General features: G+C 34.6%; 2 non-coding genes across 2 annotated transcripts; both read right to left on the reverse strand.

Annotated features, from left to right (window-relative positions):
- Positions 1-18,416: 18,416 nt before the first annotated feature.
- On the reverse strand, positions 18,417-18,523 carry LOC121205777 (small nucleolar RNA R71). Its single transcript, XR_005900852.1, has one exon. It is a non-coding gene; the product is annotated as a small nucleolar RNA R71 (small nucleolar RNA).
- Positions 18,524-21,601: 3,078 nt separating this feature from the next.
- Positions 21,602-21,708, reverse strand: LOC121205692 (small nucleolar RNA R71). Its single transcript, XR_005900768.1, has one exon. It is a non-coding gene; the product is annotated as a small nucleolar RNA R71 (small nucleolar RNA).
- Between the last annotated feature and the right edge of the window lie 546 nt (positions 21,709-22,254).

Genomic DNA, 22,254 nt, shown 5'->3' on the forward strand with positions numbered 1-22,254 from the left:
ACTGCTTATCCCGCAAAATTTGCAGCACTAGCCTCAGATGCTCAGCATGTTCGGTCTCATCTCTTGAATAGACCAAAATGTCATCAATGAACACAACTACGAACCGATCCAAATACGGTCTGAAGATCCGATTCATCAAATCCATAAATACTGTAGGGGCATTAGTGAGCCCAAACGGCATCACTAAGAATTCGTAGTGACCATATCTCGTTCTGAAGGCAGTTTTAGGAATATCTGAATCTCGAATTCGCAACTAATAATAGCCCGACCTCAAATCTATTTTTGAGAACACTGAGGCTCCCTTTAGTTGGTCGAACAAATCATCGATGCGCGGCAACGGATATTTGTTCTTTATCGTCACTTTATTCAAGTGACGATAGTCAATGCACAACCTCATGGTTCCGTCCTTCTTTTTCACGAACAATACTGGTGCACCCCAAGGTGAGAAACTTGGTCGAGCGAAACCTCTATCCTTCAGTTCTTGCAACTGAGCTTTCAACTCCTTTAACTCGGTTGGTGCCATACGATACGGAGCTGTCGAAATCGGCGTAGTCCCAGGTACAAGCTCAATACCAAACTCTACCTCCCGAACAGGTGGTAAACCCGGTAATTCTTCCGGAAAAACATCCGGGTATTCACAAACCACCGGCACAGATTCGGGTTTCTTTTCTAATTCTTTGTCATCAAGTACATACGCAAGGTATGCTTCGCACCCTTTTCTTACATATTTCTGTGCCAACATTGCTGATATTACAGCTGGCATCCCCTCCAAGTCCGCAGACTCAATTCGGACTACTTCGTTATTTGCGCACCTCAAATCAATAGTCTTGCTCTTGCAATTCACAATCGCATCATGCGCGGTCAACCAATCCAAACCAAGGATAACATCAAATTCATCAAACGGCAAAAGCATCAAGTCCGCCGGAAAACAGGAACCTCGAATTTCCAGGGGACATTTCTCACACACTTTGTCGACAAGCACGTAATGACCCAAGGGATTTGACACCCGAATTACACACTCAGTAGACTCAATAGGTAAAGTCTTACTGGATGCTAAGGTTTCACATATGCAAGAATGAGTAGAACCGGGGTCAATCAAAGCAATTACATTAGTATCAAAGAGAGTGAATGTACCGGTAATAACATCAGGCGAAGAAGCATCCTCGCGGGCACGTATAGCATAAGCTCTAGCAGGCACACGAGCTTCGGATCTGGTTATATCATCTCTAGATCCTCTTTGACCACCACTAGCATTGCCCGTATTTCCAGATGGTCTACCTCGAGCAGTGGTAGCACCCGGTTTCCCACTCTGATTTTCATTCTGTTCAAACAACCTCGGGCAATCTTTAATGAAGTGGTCAACTGATCCGCACTTGTAACAGGAGCGGTCAGGGAATCTACAACTCCCCGAATGCCATTTACCGCAATATCGACATTTCGTTCTATCTCGACGTTCATTCCCAACACTGGCGACCGAAGTGCCTCGTGTACCCACAGGGGGTCGATCACGATCTCGTCTAAAAAGGCCCGAAGTGCCTCTAAACTGGCCCGCATCATCTCGAAATCTCTTCGATGTCTGTTGAAGAGACCTTCCCGAGGATCTTTTACGAAACTCTCCAGTTCCCTCATCAACTCTTTGCTTTTCTTTTCTAAGCTCTTCGGCTTTACAAGCTCGTTCAACAAGTACCACGAACTCTCGTATTTCAAGAACGCCAACGAACATTTTTATATCTTCATTCAGCCCATCCTCGAAGCGTTTACACATAATAGCTTCGGACGAAACACATTCCCGAGCGTATTTGCTAAGTCTAACAAATTTTCGCTCGTAATCAGTAACCGACATGGAGCCTTGCTTAAGCTCAAGAAATTCCTTCCGTTTTTTATCAACAAATCTCTGACTGATATACTTTTTCCGAAACTCAGTTTGGAAAAACTCCCAAGTTACTTGCTCTCGGGGCACAACAGAAGTCAGAGTACTCCACCAATAGTAGGAAGAATCACGTAGCAAGGAGATAGCACACTTTAGGCATTCATCGGGTGTACAAGATAGCTCATCGAGTACCCGGATAGTGTTGTCCAGCCAAAATTCAGCTTGCTCGGCATCATCGCTATCCATAGCCTTAAATTCAGTAGCCCCATGTTTTCGGATTCTGTCAACTGGGGGCTTATTTGACCTTATTTGGTCCGTTACCGGTGGTATTGTAGGTGCGGGGGTAGTATTTGTCGGGAATGGAGGTTGTGGAACAGCCATATTAGTTCGAATGTATTGGTTGAACCAATCATTCATCACGCTATAGAATGCTTGTCTAGCTTCATCATTCGGATTACTAGCATTAGGTTGAGAGTCTGCCGGCACTGTCCCTTGTGCGGGAGCAGGCGCTACACTCTCAAGATCATCAGCTACCTCTCGGTCACGATCAGGATCCATTACTATAAACACATTTACAATTGTCAGAAATCACCACACTATCAAGTAATCGCATAAAATGGCATGTATAGCTAGACCCAACACATTACGGTAGTCCTAGAATCGACTAAACCATAGCTCTGATACCAATTAAATGTAACACCCCGAACCCGAGACCGACACCGGAGTCGAACACGAGGTGTTAACAGACTATAAACCCCTTATCAAGATATTTTCCAGACACTGCCTAATCTGCGTACTTGTCGCTTTAAAAATCATATCTTGAGTTTCACAACTCGAAAATAAGTTTCGTGATTTTTCCCTGAAACTAGACTCATGTCCCCACCTATGTATTTTTTTCTAGAATTTTTGGTTGGGCCAATTAGTACAGTTTATTAGTCAAAGTCTCCCATGTTACAGGGGTCGACTACACTGACCTTTTCCCATTACGACTTGGATATCTCTCTGCACAGAGCTTCAATACTGATGCCGTTTGTTTCTATGGAAACTAGACTCAGAGTGGAATCCATAGATATATGGTATGACCCCTAATTATCTCTGGTCAATTTATAGTGAATTTCCAAAGTCGGAACAGGGAATCCAGAAACTGTTCTGGCCCTGTTCCACAAGAACCTGAATATCTCTTACTGTACTGTTCATATGATTGTTTCGTTACTTTCATATGAAAGTAGATTCATCAAGGTTCGATTACATAATTTATTCGCTATTTAATTCCACTCCTACGAATTCTTGTGATTTTTCCAATCCACACCACTGCTGCTGTCAGCCTCTGTTTTCAAAGTAAACCTTACCTATTTTCGGGGTTTCATGGACCAACTAGGGCCTTGTCATACATATGCCCACATATGATCATACTTAGCCATTCCAATGGCTGATCATTTGCTCAACACTTCCATTCCAACTATAGTTACATCATGAAACCATCTATACATTCATAAACACGAATGGTCTAATGCCATACTCCACTTCTACAAGCCATTTTCGCATGGCTGTACACTTATACATTTCATAAAGTACTCGAAAACAACAATGGGTAGTCCTATACATGCCATATCAAAATTCAACCAAAATAGTACCCAAAAGAGCCTTTGATAGTGTGGGCGACTTCGACTTCAAGATCCCGAGTCCGATAGCTGGAGAACCAAAAATCTATAAAACAGAGGAGCAGTGTAACGAGTAAGCAATTTATGCTTAGTAAGTTTTGAGCAAGGAATTCCAGCATAAACAAAGAATAACACACATTTAGCTAAACGGAATATTTCATAATACGCAATTTACCGATATCACACTTGCTTCACAACATTAACAACCCTTATGTACATACACAATAGACTAACTTAGCCGAAGGCCGGTAGCTCGTTTATCAACTGAGCGAACATTTATTTGTAAGGGCTCGATTAAATTCAACACATACGTAACATATCCCCATATTGGGATGTTTTTCGAGTATTCGCTGGAATTTTACAGCAAGCTCATTCATTACCAAATCACGTACCTTCGGGATTTAACCGGATATAGCTCCTCGTTCAAATGCCTTCGGGACATAGCCCGGTTTTAGTAACTCACACAATGCCTTCGGGACATAACCCGGATTTAATAACTCGCACGAATGCCTTCGGGACTTAACCCGGATTTAGTATCTCGCACAAAGGCCTTCGGGGCTTAACCCGGAATTTGTATCTCGCACAAATGCCTTCGGATCTTAGTCCGGATATATTCACTTAGCACAAAGCCTTCGGGACTTAGCCCGGACAGCATTCAATTAATCATGCACATCTAACAATAATTCATGGCACATTCATATTTCATTTTCATTTGCGAAACTCAAACACAAGGCACATATCGTCCTTGCACATTCGGCTCAATAACCACACATAGAGCATGATTTAATCACATCGTAATTTAAGCTCTCTTACTCAAGAACTTACCTCGGGTGTTGTCGAACAATTCCGCTAGCTATTCAACCACTTTTTCCTTCCCTTTATCGGATTTATTTCCCCTTTGCTCTTGAGCTTAATTAAACAAATAAATTGATTTCATCATTTAGGCATCAAAAAGATGAACACAAGGCACTTAGCCCATATTTATACATTAGACATTAAAGTCCCATACATGCAAAAATCATGCATCAACACAACATATTAGCTAATTTCTTTCCCCTTGGCCGAATATGCATGTCTATTTTTGGGGTCGATTTCAACACTTAATACACACATATACACACTAGTAAAGCATCCTCCCCCTTTTCATCAATTTAACACATGCATTGCTCATTAACATGCAAAGTTACATTCGGCCTTAGCACACATCTTGCTAGCCGATTCTTCTCCATTTAGCAACCAATGCACATATGTGCTCACACAAAAATGCTAAAAAGGAGGTTCAAGAATCATCAAGCCATCATCAAATGCATCATTAACAAGCTTCATATTTTGCATGCAATGGCATTAACACAACCTCCACCTAGGCCGAATCTTAACTCATCCTCATGCCTCATCACCACAACATCAAACACCAACCAAGAATGATGCATCCATGGTCAAGTGCCAATTCCATCACATAGCAAGATTTAGACCATGGGCTAGGTAGAACTCAAGCTAACAACTAAAACATGCATGCATCTCATGGAACATCATCAAACATACCTTAGCCTAGCTACATGCATGGCCGAATCTCTTCACCTTTCTTCTTCTTTCCTCCTTAAAATTTTTGGCCAAGGATGAACCAAAGGATGAGAAAATTTTTTCTTTGTTTTTCTTTCTAATTTAGGCTAAATGAAGGTGAGAAAAGGATGAACAAAGATCTTCTCCTCTCTTTTCTTTAGCTCACGGCAATAGGGGGAAAAGAATCAACTACACACTTTTTTTTTGTGTATTCATCATACTCCTTTTCATTATTTAATTTCCATGCCTATTATTTTATTTTTTTCCACCCATGATGCACCAACAAAACATGTCTATGACATGTCTTGGCCATCAAACTTGGTCTACCATGCTTGTCATGGCCGGCCACTACTAGTAGGGGGGAATTTGACATGCAAGTCCCCCCTTTGTCCACATGCACTAATAGGTCCTCACACATTGACCTATCACATTTTAGAATTTTCTCACATAAGTCCTATTGACTAAATTCACATGAAATCAACCAAATTGAAGCTTGAAATTTTCACACATTCATAATTACATATTCTAGACAATAAGTATCACATTCAAACATTTCGGTGACTCGGCTTAGCGGTCCCGAAACCACTTCCCGACTAAGGTCAACTTTGGGCTGTCACAGTTTACATCTTCAATTTGTACCCACGAACTCAGTCAACTCACCTTTCCTCTTGACAATTGTAAGGTACTAAAATTCCAAGATCCTGACTTCCTAAGTCCTCGTGCTTAAAAAGAAAGGGTCAAAAAAAAAAACAATCCAACTGAATCATTTAATTATCTTAAATAAGTTGGTGTTTAATAATCTAAAAATTAAGTGATGAAACATAAGTATTGAATTTAAATTATAAAATTTGTTTGATATATTACTTAAAAGTTAATTATTGAATATAAATAGACTCTTTGATAAATATAGATTTTAAATTATAGAAAAATTATGTTCTATATTTTATCTTTAATTTTTAAATATTTCACCTTATTCTAAACAAAAAATAAAATTTTAATGTAAAGTTTTTATAGGATAACAAAATAATATTAAATGAATTGAAAATATTCTCGGATAAGTAGCTCTTACCTACTTATTATTTTCTACACTTTTTTTTAAAATTTTTTTATCAAATTGTTTTAATTTTGAATTATCAAACATGTGTAAAAAAATAGAAATGGATTTAATTTTTTTCAATGATTTATCAAAAGAAAGCCTAAGTTAAAATTTTAAGTTAACAATAATTATTAAGAACTTTAAAATATATAAAATATGAAAAAATAAAAGAAAATATTGTATTTATAAAAAATCAAAATGAATTGAATCAAAACATAATAAAAAAAGTCAATTTTTATTAAAAGAATATGAAAATAATAAAATAAAATAAATTTATTATTTTTTTAACCAATTATTTGAGTTTTCAATATGAAAGTCAAGACTAATTTTTTAATTTTTAATTTTTAATTTTTTAACTAATTACATGTCTTATTCTTTTACTAAATTATATGGTATGCTTATCATATATATATACATGCATATATTTTGCAGTCAATTTAAATATCATCATTCTATCACAAAAAAGCATAAAAATTACAATTATTTCTCCTAAGCATATTTTAGGTCTTTTGAGTGAAATCCAAATATTTTGAATTTTGAGATTTTCCCCAAAACGACAAATGACTTGAAAAAACACCGAAAAGATCTCTTGTCGAACTTCTATTGCCATCACAGACTTCTGCTATGGCCACGGTTGACGTCATTAGGTCAACGTTGACCACCTCCGACCACCATCGTCAGTCACCATTGACCACTGCCAAACCATTGTTAGCCACCCCCATCGGAACATTGGTAGCCTCTATCGTCAGACTATCATCAGTTTTTTACTAGTTGTTTAGGTCGAGTTTCCGTCATCTTGATCAATCCTACATTAACCACATGAAGATGATAGTCCATGATTTAGTTACATATCTAAAAAATAATTAAAATAATAAATTACAACCACTTTAATTTATAAATACCAAATATAATTTACAAATAAAAAATAGAAGATACTATAAAAAAATTCATCACAAAAAATAAGCTAATATTTTTTCAATTCTTCATTTTGAATTAATTTATTTTGCATAATTTATTTTCTTTTAATTGTTATCACTAAATCACAATGCAATCTCTTTAGATATCTTAAATTTTTGCATAAATCTAATTCTAGAACATTTTCTATATTCAATGAAAGGCGAGATTAAAACACTTAATATGAAATACATGATGCATTTGTAGAGTTATTGAGTTCTACAAATTATACGAGGGGAGTAGAAAAAATCAAAGAAATTATTTAAGAAAATTGAGATTTACATGAAAAGTTATACTCATAAACTAAGTGGATTATATTATAAATCAAAGATAAATATAGAATGAGCAAAAGAGAAGAATGGAAAAATACAAGGATTATTGAACTTTTACTTTTGGATATTTAAAAAAACCTATACATGCCTTATATTTATAGGGTTTCAACCACCATAAGTTACAAAACTCTAATAAATATAATTAAGGTACCCTAAAAATTTTTACTGGTTACAAAAGTTGCAAGAAAATAAATTCTTAAGGAGTTATGGGAGTTATATGGACATCTATTTTAGAACACTCTCCCTTGGATATCCATCAATGAAAAATGTGTTTCATTAAAAGCCTATTAGGGAAAACCCTGTGGGATAAAAACCTAATGAAGAAAATAGAGTACACAATATTCTATTACAAGTTGTCTCATTAGAAACCTTTACCAAGAAAGTCTAGTGGTTAAAGGAAAAGAGTACAACATGTTTTAAACTCCCCCTTATAGCAACATCACATAACATCTTTGAGTTGATGTGTAACAGCCCATTTTTAGTCAAATCGAAACAGTGGTTTCGGGACCATAAGTTCAAAGTCAGAATAATTATTTTATTATTATTTTGAGGTCTACAGTATGATAATATGATTGTGTGAAAATTTAGTAAAGAAATTTTATCGTTTGATTAGTTAATTTGATAAAAAGGACTTAATCATTCTATTAGTTAAAGGTATTAAATGCCTATGAAATTAAATAGTGGAAGTCCTTTATGTGGTAAATATACCATTTTAATTATGACTGGAAAATCATGAGAATATATTAAGTGATTTCTAATGTTTTTAGACAAGGTTAATATGGTAATTTGTAAAATAACTTAAGTTAGAATAATAGAAATCATAATTCATCATCATCTTTCTTCATTCCACTAAAAATTCAAGAAAATAAATAACCAAGAGAGTTTTCTAGGGTTCGGCCATTTTGATGCTCAATTGTAAGTCTGTTTTTGTCCCGTTTTTAATGATTTCTATGTTTTTGAGATCGTTGCAACTAGGTCTAGCTAGTCCAGGGACTATTTTGCAAAACTGTTAAAGATTTTGAATGTTTCCATTGATGAATAATCATGAGTTTTTAAGTTTCTTGATAGATTATGAATGCTTGTTGATAGATATATAAGTTTTGTTAAGTGATTTTTAGTGAAAATGCAAATTAGGGGCTAAATTGTGAAATATGTGAATTTAGTGGTTAAAATATGAAATAAATGAAAAATATGGGCTGCTAGGGACCTAATTATAATTTGGCTAGCATGGGTTAGTATTGAATTTCATGAATCTATGATTTTATGAAATAAGAATTAAATTGTAAAAATGTGAAACATTAGGGGCAAATGTGTAAAAGTGCTTAAAAGTGAATTTTGGACTAAATTGAATAGTGAGATAATTAAATAAGCTGATTTTGATTACATATAGATCAAGAAAAGCGAAACTCGGATCTAGATCGGGGGAAAAACAAAGTTCTCGACTAATCGATCAGTTTAGCCATTTTTGCATCTGAGGTAAGTTCGTATGGAATAAGCATTGTTATAATTATGTTTTAAATGCTTTGATAATGTATGAATTGTGAATACAACTCTTCGGATATGTTTGACGATGTATCGAAAAGTGTGAAGTCCTGGTTGAGCCTTAGGAATAGATTTGGATACTAGTGACATGTCATTAGGGGTTATTGTGATTTATGATTATGTGATCTGGGTTTTGGTCCTGTACATCCTACTGGTGATTGAGTATACCAACATGTGTTGTGGTTACTTGATAGCTTGTGTGAGCAGTACCGTGGAGCTACGTCTTGACCCACAACTTGTGTAAGCAAGCCTGTTGATAGCTCGAAAGTGAGCATACATGTGATATGAGATAACTTTGGCTATATATGTGGCACTTCGGGTGCAAAATACATTGAGTTGGCTTCGGTCCATGATATTGGCACTTAGTGTGCGAGATTCCCGAGTATCCGATAGTATTCCAAATGGTTCAACGGGTAAATGAAAGACGTGGTTGAGTATGAGATGGATATGTGATGGTACATGTATGTAAATGAACTGTATGAGCTTTAAATCGAAGAATTTGTGAAATTCATATATAATCTTGTGATTGAAAATGTAAAAGGTTTGTTAGTTAATATAAGCTACATGTTGATATATTCAATTTGTTGAATTGTGTAATTAGGGTTAAATTGAGTTTATTTCATACGAGCTTACTAAGCAATAAAGCTTACTTTGTTTAATTTTCTATGTTTTATAGTGACTTTAAAGCTAGCTTGGACTCAGGGATCGTCGAAGAAATTGTCACACTATCCAACTATCAATTTGGTAGTTTTGAGCTTATTTTTTAAGTATATGACATTTTTGAGCTTATGTTTTAAGTATATGGCATGTATAGGGAATTTAGTCATTTTGGTATTTGAATTAATGATGAAAGTAGCCATTTGAGTTGGCTTGTAAATGTTCTAAGTTTGGTTTTGTATAATGCCATATAAGTTGGCTTGTTTTGGCATGTTTGAATCATGTATATATATTGTGTGTATATGGCTTGTATAGTGTTTTGAATATAGGATATGTGATGCTTGTGATAAATTAGTATTATGGATAGCAAATGGTTGAAATATGAATATTGGTATGCTAGTGAATCTAGGCATTAATGTACATTTGAGTTTGGTATGATTTTAGATGGCATATTATGTATTGATATGTTTTGTATTGGTTGATGTTGGAAATGGTATAAATGATGTTTGATTGAGAGTAGTTGAATGCCCAAATGTGCCATGTTTTGTACCAATTTGGTGTGGTGTAGGTACATGCAAGTTTGGGTGGCAAAATGGCTTGGTAAATAACCTATTTTTGTTTACATGGATAGAGACACGGGCGTGTGTCTTAGTCGTGTGTAATACACAGTTATGTTCAACGGCCATGTGTCCCCTAGTGTTGAAATTAAAATCAAGTCAGTATGCTCCACACGGCCTAACACATGGGCATGTGACCTGGCTGTGTGGCATAAGTCAGTATACCCTACAGGTTTGGCACAGCTTAGCACACGGCCTGGCACACGGGTGTGTATGGCCATTTTTAGGACACACAGGCTAACCACACGGGCGTGTATGTTGGCCATGTGACCGAAGTTAGAGAGTTACACGAGGTCGGACATGGGCTAGGACTTGGCCATGTGCTTCCATTTCGAATGTCCACACGGCCTGCGACATAGGCTTGTCTTTGTCCATATGAGAGTCATGGGCAGGCCAAATGGACGTATGTCCCCTGTTTTGAGAAAATTTTGTAAGTATTTTAAAAGTTTCCAAAGTTATCGGTTTTGTCCCGAACCAGTCCCAATGCATGTTTTGGGCCTCGTGGTCTCGTTTTAGAGACATATTGATTGAGATTGAATGATGATTGAATGAAATTTGAAAATGTATGCAAAGTGAATGTTTAATTGTTTTATAAGTCAGTAATGCTCTGTAACCCTATTTCGACATTGAATACCAGTGAGGGGTGTTACATGATGCATTTCAATTTTGTGTAGTAGTCTTTCAAACATTGAAATTGGCAATGCCTTGTTAAAATGATTTGCTAAATTATCACTAGAATGAATTTGTTGAACTTTTATATCACATTTCTTCTCAAGATCATAAGTGAAGAATAACTTTGGTGAAATATGCTTCGTTCTATCACTTTTGGTGTAACCACTCTTCAATTGAGCTATACATGTTGCATTATCTTTGTATAAGATGATTAACTTCTTTTTCTATAAATGATACCGGGCCTAATCAACGAGTTCTGATATAAACTGTCACAACATCACCGAGACAGACTATGAATAATTTAGAACTAAGCTGAAAAACTAACGTGAGTAAAACCACCAAATATGCTTTTATTAATCATACTTAACTTAGTTAGCTAAAATGTTAATCGCAAACACAATTATCAATTTCTAGATCAAAAGTCTTAACAAGCGGGCTTATGAAAAATTAACAATAAAAATTCTAATATTTTTAATTAATTTCCCTTCATTGTAAATAAAATACTATAGTCCATATTTAATTGCAAAAAAAAAAATTCTGACCCTAAGGTTCAACCTCTAAGTCGCCCCACTATATGCAAGTTACAGCTAAGAGCATAAGTTTGCCTAAGCATGATCAAAATCTGGCTTGATCGCTCTTTAGCTCCTCGTATAAAGCATTATACCTGGAAAATAGAACAAAACTAAGTAAGATCAAATGAACTTAGTTAGTTTCTAATATTTCATACCATTCCTGAAACTATAAGTTAGAACTTCATGGGTTTGATCTCCTATTTGACATCATTTGCACAAATATAGTTTGCACATCTTCCTGGCCTACTTTTATCCTCCCTTGCGTTGGCTCAACTTGAAAATTCATACACTTTTGACATTACTAGAATCCTCCATTTCAATTGCTCGTGCTATAGGCTGCAATGCGCAATGATTTCATTTGCCCATTTGCTCTAGTTTCTTACAAGATGAATCATTACCTCTTTTTCTTGCAAAACATGTGCGTATTACCCTAACAATTATTATCATTGTGGACTAACGTACGACCGATTGATCATAGAAAACTCATGCATGGAGATTTACATGTGGATAGTTTTTACCTACGGATTTACACTTAAAGTCTTACAAAATGCAAACTCAAGCATGGAAAACACATACTTGCAGATCATTTATATGCAAAATCATCATCATATATTCATATATGCAGATTATTACTTGTGAATTCATTCTAAAATAGTAGTCACTGCCTGACTTTTGTTTGGCGGATAGTCACTGCCAGACTCAAATTTTAAAGATAATCCTTGGCAGACTCCCATAAGAAATAAGATCTCTACGGTTTTGGCTTGAGAAAAATATCAAATATAACACCCCTTACCTGTATCCAAGGCCGTAACAGGGCACAAGGCATTACCAGACTTAACCATATACATAGACGAAAACCGGGCCATAAAATTTCATTTAATTCAAAACTTTTCGAACACATGCATAGACTCATATTTAAAGACATATAACGTGGCATAAATGAGTACTTACACATCTATAATCATGCAATAACATGTCATTCACTTTAAACATATTTTCTTACCATCCTATATATAATATACATTCTTACATTAACTAGAACTAGACATGCTAAATCTTATTCTCATTTTATACCATCATAATGTAGTTACCAGTTTGTCCATTAATCATCCATATTCAAGGCAACATTACTCATTTTCCATTTAATTCATGATCCATTGGCCTGCATTTAACTTACCTGATGTATTACCAATCATACATAACAAATAAAGCTAACTATATCATTACATCAAAACATAGGACATGGCATGATTAATTAAACTTATAAACCATAATGGATAAGGACCACATCTCATGATCATATACAGTAACTCAATGCAGACTGATACGTATGGTCAAAGTCATAATAATAATACATATCACAAACCAACTTTCTATACATGCCACTCACTTGATATTTCTAATATTTGAATTAATTCACCCAAAAATGATAGTTTGATAGTGTGATTTTGCCTCCGACGATCTCCAACCCCGAGCTGACTTGCTAATACTAAAGAAATGGAGAGGATGGGTAAGCTTTACACTTAGTAAGTCCATATGAAATTAATAAGCAATTACTAACATGCTTTTCAAGATAAAACACTATAATTGTACAATTACACATGTTCAGTTAAGCTGTTTTATCGAGTTACAGTTACTAAATCATTCATATCTAGAGCTGAAAACTCCAAATTTAGTTTCGTTAATTTTCCTTGAAACTAGACTCATATGCCTTTCTCCCATAAAATTTCCAGAATTTTTGGTTTATTCAATTAGTACAGTTTATTCATTAAAGTTTCCCCTGTTTCATTGTCCAATAGTTCTGACCTCTCTTCACTAAAAATTATTTATCTCATATTTCAGGACTCGGATGATGTTCCTAACCATTCCTCCTGAAATTAGACTCATTTAGGATTCTATTCATATAAATTATAACTCATAATTATTTTTGTACAATTTTTAACGATTTTTCCAAGTCAGAACATGGGATCTCGAATTCATTCTGACACTATCTCATAAAAATTAGAATATCACATAATATAGAACTCTTTTGCTCCCCATGTTTCTTTTATATGAAAATATACTTATTAATATTTAATTCCATAACTTTTTTGAAATTTAATTCAACTTACAAAATTTTTGGTGAATTTTCAAAGTCACGCAATTGCTTCTGTCCAACACTATTTTACTACTAAAATTCACTCTTACATAATTTCACTTAATCCATTTTGTCTTATCGAAGTTCACTCAAATATCAAGCACATTGCTCATAATTTTCATAAACATATACCTGCACTTATTCATCATATAATCATGTTCACATGTATTTTTACTTAATCAATTTTCCCGTTGAACTCTTCAGAATATTAACTGATACTCAGTTGCCTGCACATATTTTCACACTTGTAGACAAGGCTATCTGGTACGCATAGTATCCTGCACTTAGTACTACCCATGCGGCCAATTATCCGGTACACGTAGTAGCCTGCACTTAGTACTACCAATGCGACCAATTATCCTGTACACATAGTACCCTGCACTTAGTACTACACACGTGACCTCACAATAGATCATTCATATCGTTTCTATTCCGAAGGCTCAACCGGGAAATTCCTCACTTTCCAACATGTTACAAATTTATTCATAGTCCTTTTTCAATTTGCAATTTACAACAAATAATCATTCTATAGGTAGCCACATATCACATGATAACAAAATATAATAAAATAAAAAGAATCGATAAATTATTTAAGTACAAACTTGTCGAAATCTCATCAGGTACAACTCATGTAATAGTAATTTAACATTCAATTCATGTAACAATAATTTGCCATTCAATTTCACATGACACAACAAGCATCACATTTTCCATATTATACACACCATCCATCAACTTCCCCTGAACATATTAAATCATACAATTTATGCCATAACAATAGAAAATTACAATTCAAGTATGGTATTGCATTATTATTAACACACGAACTTACCTCGTATACGAAAATGGCCATTTTTACCATTTTGTTCACAACTTGGTATTTTGCCGATTTTAGCCCGAATTTCAATTTTCCTTGCTCTATCATTACAAATATAACCTAATTAGGACTCACATTATTCAAATTGACCCAAAATCATATTTTGGAAAAATTACAATTTTTCCCTTAAACTTTGTCAAAATTACATTTTTGCCTCTAGGCTCGTAAATTAAACTTCATCCTATTTTCTTATGTTTTATGACATGCTGATCATTTTTCCCTTCTATAGAAACATCAAATTCACACTCTAACATGTACTTATGAATATTAGGTATTTTTACCAATTATGTCGTTTTACTTGTTTTCACGTAAAATCGTTTAGTAAAAGTTGTTTAACACAATTTCAAGCTTCATATTGTACCATAAAACATCAAAATAAACACATTTCACCTATGAGTATTTTTCCAAATATAAACCCTAGGTTAAATTATTGCTAGAATAAGCTTAAACAAGTTACCGGGATTTCAAAAATGTAAAAAACTTTAAAAACGGGGCTAAGGAGCACTTACAATCGAGCTTGGGAGTTTGAACAAACCTTAACCATGGCTGCTGCTAGTAGAAATGGTTGAATGAAGAAGATGATAGCTAATTTGGCTTATTTCCCTTTTTAATTCTTTTAATTATTAGTTTACCAAAATACCCTTAACTTAAAAATATTTTATTACACCCATTTCATGTCTATTTTTTTCCAGGAATTAACCAATGGTCTAATTACCATCTAAGGACCCTCAATTTAAAATTTCATAACAATTGGACACTTTTAGTATGTAGAACTCAACTTTTGCACTTTTTAATTTAGTCCTTTTGACTAAATTAAGTGCCCGAATGTCAAAATTTTCAAGCGAAATTTTCACGAAATTATTCCGTGAAATCGTAGACCATAAAACTATAATAAAAATAAAATTTTCATCGTCGGATTTGTGGTCCCGAAACTGCTATTCCGACTAGGCCCAAAATCAGGGTGTTACATCCTATACAAGCTCTTATAGCTTGAACATAAGGATAACCCCATGCGGTCTCTTGCTTGGATAATATTCCATGTTGACTCTTATGAATGATAGTCTCTTATATATCTTAAACTTGAAACACGAATATAAGATCAGTAAATTGCCATAACTTCAATCATAAAGATAAATCCAGCCAACTGTCATACATATAGATTCATATTAAAGATTCATGGATGCAAACTCATATATGGCAGATTCATTCACGCAAATCCATAGGCGAATACTTACATATAAATGAGGATCCTTATACGTGGGCTGTTCCGCGGACTTTTGCACGAGGGAATTCCACGTTTAACTTTGTCATGAAACTCAAATAACAAGGTCGGCGGACTGCCATACATAAGGATTCATAGAAGAAGATTCATAAATATGGCAGACTCACACATGCAGATTTTGTCACGAACTTCATATGGTGGATTCCCACATATAAATTTGACGTAAAACTTAAAGAACAAGTCCGTCGGAATTCCATAACTTAAATATGCCATGGCCATAGATTTGCTTATAAATATGAGGCTTTAAGCCTTAGACTCCACATAGTCTCATACTTACAAAGAACCCTTGTAGGGTTTTCATTTTCTTGTGTGCATATTGATAACTCTTTTCAAGAGTTATACTTCATGCCTTTAGACCTAGCTAATTATCTGTACTTAAGTAAATTTAGTTGCATTTTAGGATATTCCATTCATAATTTTCATTGCATTACATTAATAAGATTGGATTGTGCTTAAATGTTATTATCTATTACTTTTACTTATTTATAGGAAGGATTTGTTTGGTAGTAATTGGCAGGTGCAGGATGCGGAGAAATAAATAAAGGAATGAAGGTTTGTTGTGGCAAAATTTTGGATAATTTGCCAACATGAATGCCATAGAAATTCTAGGAAAACCGAGTCAACACTCAAATGCATAATCAACTCTATTATACCAAAAAATTCAACCTAAAAATAGGAAAAAGATCATAAGATCATGGGCTAAGAACCACCTACCCTAAAGGAAGGAATTTTAAACCGAAAAGAAAATATAAAAAGAGGAGAAGATATATTGGGTTGTTGGATTTACCCTAAGGAAAGAACCTATAAAAAGCCAAAGGAGGAAACCCAAAGAGACGGACAAGTGTGGAGATCCATAGGAAAAACTAGAGGGTAGCGGCTGAGTAGAGAAGGAAAAAGGAAGATGAAGGCAGTCCCTCTCAGCCATCACAGGACACTATACCAATGGACTGTGAGCTGGACATGCGAAAGTTGTTTTCGTCATGTTCTTCTATTATTTCTTAATTTTTTCCTTCATGAATTAATTTGATTGAAACGATGTTGAATGATATTTTGGTTTTGAATTTTATTTGCCAGCCCATGAGTTAAATCTCATAGGGTTAGGATTACTTGATGAAACCTTTATTTTTTTAATGACTAAAGCATAGATCTAAATTAATTTACTATTTCATTCAATTATTTTATTTCTAAATTGTATGCGTACAATCCCTAGACATACACAACTATGCAACATGCCCATAAACTAATTTAATTCTGAAAAGGTTGGATTAGTTGGACCAAAATTGAACGATATGAGCAAGTACTCGACAGATACTTGTAGTAGACCCTAGACATAAAGCAGCGTTCATATAGAATGAAACAATGCAGGGTATTGGATTAAAGGCCTATAGAAACAGGCAAGGTAACTTGAGGTTTCTACTCTCGAAAGAAGCATACCACTTTAGAACTCTTCTAAGTAGTAGATTGATGCAGAGGCATTTCTGACAGTAAAGGTATATTCTTAGTAATTCCAACCTTCAATATCAACATCATCTACCCCTTACCCCTTGCTATAGTATCTTTGCCATAGCATACTCAGTTGTTTATTTGTTCATTTACTTATTACTAGTCACGTTATCATTCTCATAATTTTCATTGCATTTTTACTCTTACATTTCATAGCATTTTCAATTATTCATCAGTTACACATTTTGTTCACATTAATATTCATTTTCTTTAGTGCTGTATTCTTATCATTTTTTTGGTATAAAATTAATCTAACTTTATTATAATAACTTGACTATCTATATTCCTAGTCTGGTCATGTGGAGACTGTCTCACTTATCACTTTATTACTTGATTCGATGTGTATACTTGCACAATTCGCATATCATATTCACATACGACAAGTTTTTGGCACTATTGCTGGGATCAAGAATTTGGTGAAATTTGGTTCTATTATTTTACTTAGTTCCATTAGTTTTATTTAACTTAGATGTATTTAATTTTTACAGGTTTGCTGTCAGTGCATGAGAAGAGGCATCATTGTTAACAAAGAATATCCTTTTGCCCTAGAGATCGAATGAACTTTACGAAGAAGGCGAAAATAACTACAAAAAATTTCTAGAAACGAGAATGACCTCGATCTCAATGATAATCGAAATGGTCCTAATATGAATGATCCTTTAAATCCAATTAGTCAAGATGTTAATCCTCCTCTTCGTCAGGTGATAGATGACTGAGATAGACCAATCTGAGAGCATGTTGTGCCAATTTTGGATGACCTGAATCCAGGGATAGTCAGACCATAAATACAGGCATAGTAGTTTGAGCTAAAACTGGTAATGTTTCAAATGTTAAAAATAGTAGGACAATTTTGTGGACTGCCCACTGAAGATCCAAGACTGCATTTAAGACTTTTTCTAGAGGTTTGTGACTCATTTACACTACATGGTGTTCCTGAAGACATCCTGTGACCTAAACTGTCTCTATATTCATTAAGAGATCGTGCCAAAGCATGACTCAATGCTTTACCATCATGAACAGTGGCATCATGGAATGATATTTGCCAGAGGTTTTTGTTTCGGTATATCCACCAAATATAAATTCCAAGGTTAGAAATGACATCACATATTTTCAACAATTAGAGTATGAAATGTTATATGAAGCTTGGGAATGATTCAAAGATTTAATTTAGAAATGTCCAATGCACGGGCTCGAGCAGTAGACGCAGATGGAGATATTTTATATTAGGTTGAATCCGCATGATGATAGTAGTTGATGCCTCCTCCAGTGGTACGTTGTTGGATAAATCCTATAACGAAGCATATGAGATTTTGGAAAAAATTGCTAACAATGATTATCAATATCCTACCATTAGAGTTGGGATAGGCAAAAGAGTTGCTGGTACTATGGAGCTAGATGCAATCACTTCATTGACAGCCCAAGTGTGTTTATTGTGTGTTTATTATGGTGAAGACCATGCGTTTGATGAATGCCCATCAAATCCAACATCTGTGTACTACATGGGTAACTTCAACCGGAATAATAACCCCTATCCCAACATGTATAATCTTGGGTGGAAGCAACATCCGAACTTTAGTTGGAATAATAAAGGTATGGGGAATTTTAACTATACGGTAAGACATCATACCATCAATGCATTGCTTGGTTATAATCAACCTATGCTGAGGCAAAACAACAAGGTCAGGCATTGGTTTCATTATGATTATCATCTATTGAAACTTGGCTGAAAGAATACATGGCCAAGAATGATTCCATAATTCAGAGTCAAGCGGCGTCTTTCCAAGCTCTTCAAAATTAAGTGGGGCAAATTGCAAATTCTTTAAATTTGAGACCACAAAGGGCATTGACTAGTGATACTGAGAATTCAAGACCACAAGGGAAAGAGCAATGCAAGGCCATCACTCTTAGAAGCAAAACTTAGTTGTATGAAATTGCTCAAGATGCCACAGTAGGAGAGGAAAACACAAATAACAACCAGATAAAGATCCTAGAGTCATTTGAAAAACATATTGAATCTAAAAAGGGTAAGTAGCAAAATGCTGTGGCAGACCTATATCATGTTGTCAACAAGAATGCAACAACAAAACACTATCAGCAATCTGAAAGACGATCATCTTTACCTTTTCTTTATCGACTGATAACTCTTGAAAAAAATTATATTTTGAACCTCTAAGCTTGATTAAATTCCTGTACTTAAGTAGATATATTTGCATTTTTATGTTATTCTTAGAACATTGCATAATAATGCTTGGATTGTGCTTTAAATCTCATTTTATGTTGCTTTTATTGTTGGGAAGAAGAGAATTGGTTGTTGTATGCAACAGGTGCAGGAAGGATGAAAAAAAAGGAGAAAGAGAATGAAGGAAGTGAAATATTGACATGGTAAAAAGTTGGATGGATTGCCAACATAAATGCCATGCAATTCTAGGAAAATGCTGATGCAGCATTCAGTCCTTGTCACTCTCAACTAGCTGGACGTGTACCAGATAAATCCACCAAAAAAAGAGGGAGAAAAGTGTATGCTTAAAAAGAGGGACCTACCCTATAAATGAGGATTTTGGACATGAAACTTTGAAGGGGGATTTGGAGAGCAATTTTCTCTATGGAGAAATTAAAGAAAAATTCCAAAGGAAAGGGAGAGGATAACAACTTAAGAGGAGAGTAGAAATATAAGAAAAAGATGAGCAATCAGCCTTGGGTCCTACACGATTCAGCAGCGTCGAAGTGAAAGCTAGAGTGGTGAAAACTTCTTGCAGTTCTAACTTCATTTTGTTAATTAATTTCTGTGATTTCTAAACTGTTAACGATGATGTTGAATGTTATTCTGATTTTGGATTTTAAATTCAAACCCATGAGCTAATTTTATTTGGGTTGGAATTACTAGATCTATCTTGATATACTTAATGATCATGGTGATATTTTGAGTATATCTATTATTTTATTTAGTTTGGACTATTTTAAATATATGCGTGCAAGCTCTAGACATAGATGAATGCATGCATGGTATATCTTTCAACTTGATTTCATTCTGAAAAGGTTAAATAAGTTGGATAATAATCAAATGATACGAGCAAGTACTCGAGTGAATTCTCTTAGCACTCTAGACATAGAGTTGTGATATATATAGAGGAAGGAAGAATATCGTTAGGAATTGTTCTTGAGACTTGTAGACATACAAAGACTTAGAATGATAGCTTTAATTCTAGCTTTTGAAAAAAACATAATGCAGTCGTTGTACTCTTAACAGTAACTTTTTCAAGATTTTACCATGTCATTATTATGTTATTAAGATATAATCCAAGTAATTCCAACCTTCCCATTCAACAACATCAATCCTCTCAGCTTTGTCTCGTAGAATTGCTACAACATTTTATTCATTATTTGATTTTTATATGTCATACATTAATACTTCACTTCAAATCATTATTTTGTTTACTTTTCCATAAGCCTAATTAGTATAGTTCATAGTAATAACTCAACCATATTTTTACCTATTCCGATCCCTATGGAGATGATCTGACTTATCACTTTATTACTTGATTCGACGTGTATACTTGTACATTCGCATTACATATTCACACGTGATAAGTTTTTGGTGCCGTTGTCGAGGATTAGCAAAATTGGTGAATTTTGGTTTGTTATTATCGATTTAATTTTGTTAGTTTTAGCATACTTAGTTATTTTTTTAATTCTTTTTCAGGTTTTTTGCTAGTTTATGAGTAGAGCTTTTTCGAGAATGAAGAGTATTCTTTTGACCTAGAAATTGAGAGAACTTTGAGGAGGAGAAAAGAATTGCGAGAAATGGAAATGATTGGAAATGATTGGAAATGATCCAGGTAGAGAAGATCTATTACATATGAATGGTAAGGATGCTGATATTCCTCGTGTGATAGATGATAGAGACAAACCCATTATAGAACATGTAGTGCCAATCTTGGATGATTTGAATCCAGGGATTGTTAGGCCACATATTCAACCTCAACATTTTAAGTTGAAACCAGTGATGTTTCAAATGCTATAAATAGTAGGACAATTTAGTGGATTACCTACCGAAGATCGTAGCTACATTTAAGACTCTTTTTGGAGGTCTATGATTCATTCAGGAGTAGGGTGTCCATAAAGATGCCCTGAGACTTAAATTATTTCCTTACTCATTGTGAGGTCATGCTAGAGCATGGTTATATGCTTTGCCATCAGGAACAGTGGCATCTTGGAATGAACTTTGTCAAAGGTTTTTTGTTGCAATACAACCCTCCAAACATGAAAGCCAAAATGAGTAACGATATCACATCTTTTCAGCAATCTGAAGATGAGACATTGAATGAAGCTTGGGAGTGATTTAAGGAATTGATTAGAAAATGCCCGATACATGGTTTCCGACATTGGGTACAAATGGAAATGTTTTGTAATAGATTGAATGCACATACATGGATGGTAGTTGATGCATCTGCCAATGAGACTTTGCTAGATAAATCATATAATAAGGCATATGAAATACTGGAAAATAGCTAACAATGATTATCAGTATCCAACTACGGAAGTGCGTATTGGTAGAAGAGTTGCTGGAGCTATGGAGCTTGATGTGATCACTTCATTAACTGCTCAAGTATCAACCCTAACTAATATTATTAAAACATTGAAGAGACCAGCTGTAGTGCAAGAAATGCAAGCAGTAGTATTAACATGTGTTTATTGTGGGGAAGATCATTTTTTTTATGAATGCCCATCGAACCCAGCTTTAGCATGTTACATGAGAAATTTTAATTGAAACAATAACCCATATTCCAATACATACAATCCAGGGTGGAAATGTCCTAATTTTAGTTGGAGTAATCAAGAAGTGGGTGTAACAGTCCGGTTTTGAATCTAGTCGAAAAAGTAGTTTCGAGACCACGTAACCGATTCTAAAAAATATTTTAATA

The sequence above is a fragment of the Gossypium hirsutum genome, chromosome A08, assembly GCF_007990345.1.
Source record: "Gossypium hirsutum isolate 1008001.06 chromosome A08, Gossypium_hirsutum_v2.1, whole genome shotgun sequence".
NCBI classification, from domain to species: domain Eukaryota; kingdom Viridiplantae; phylum Streptophyta; class Magnoliopsida; order Malvales; family Malvaceae; genus Gossypium; species Gossypium hirsutum.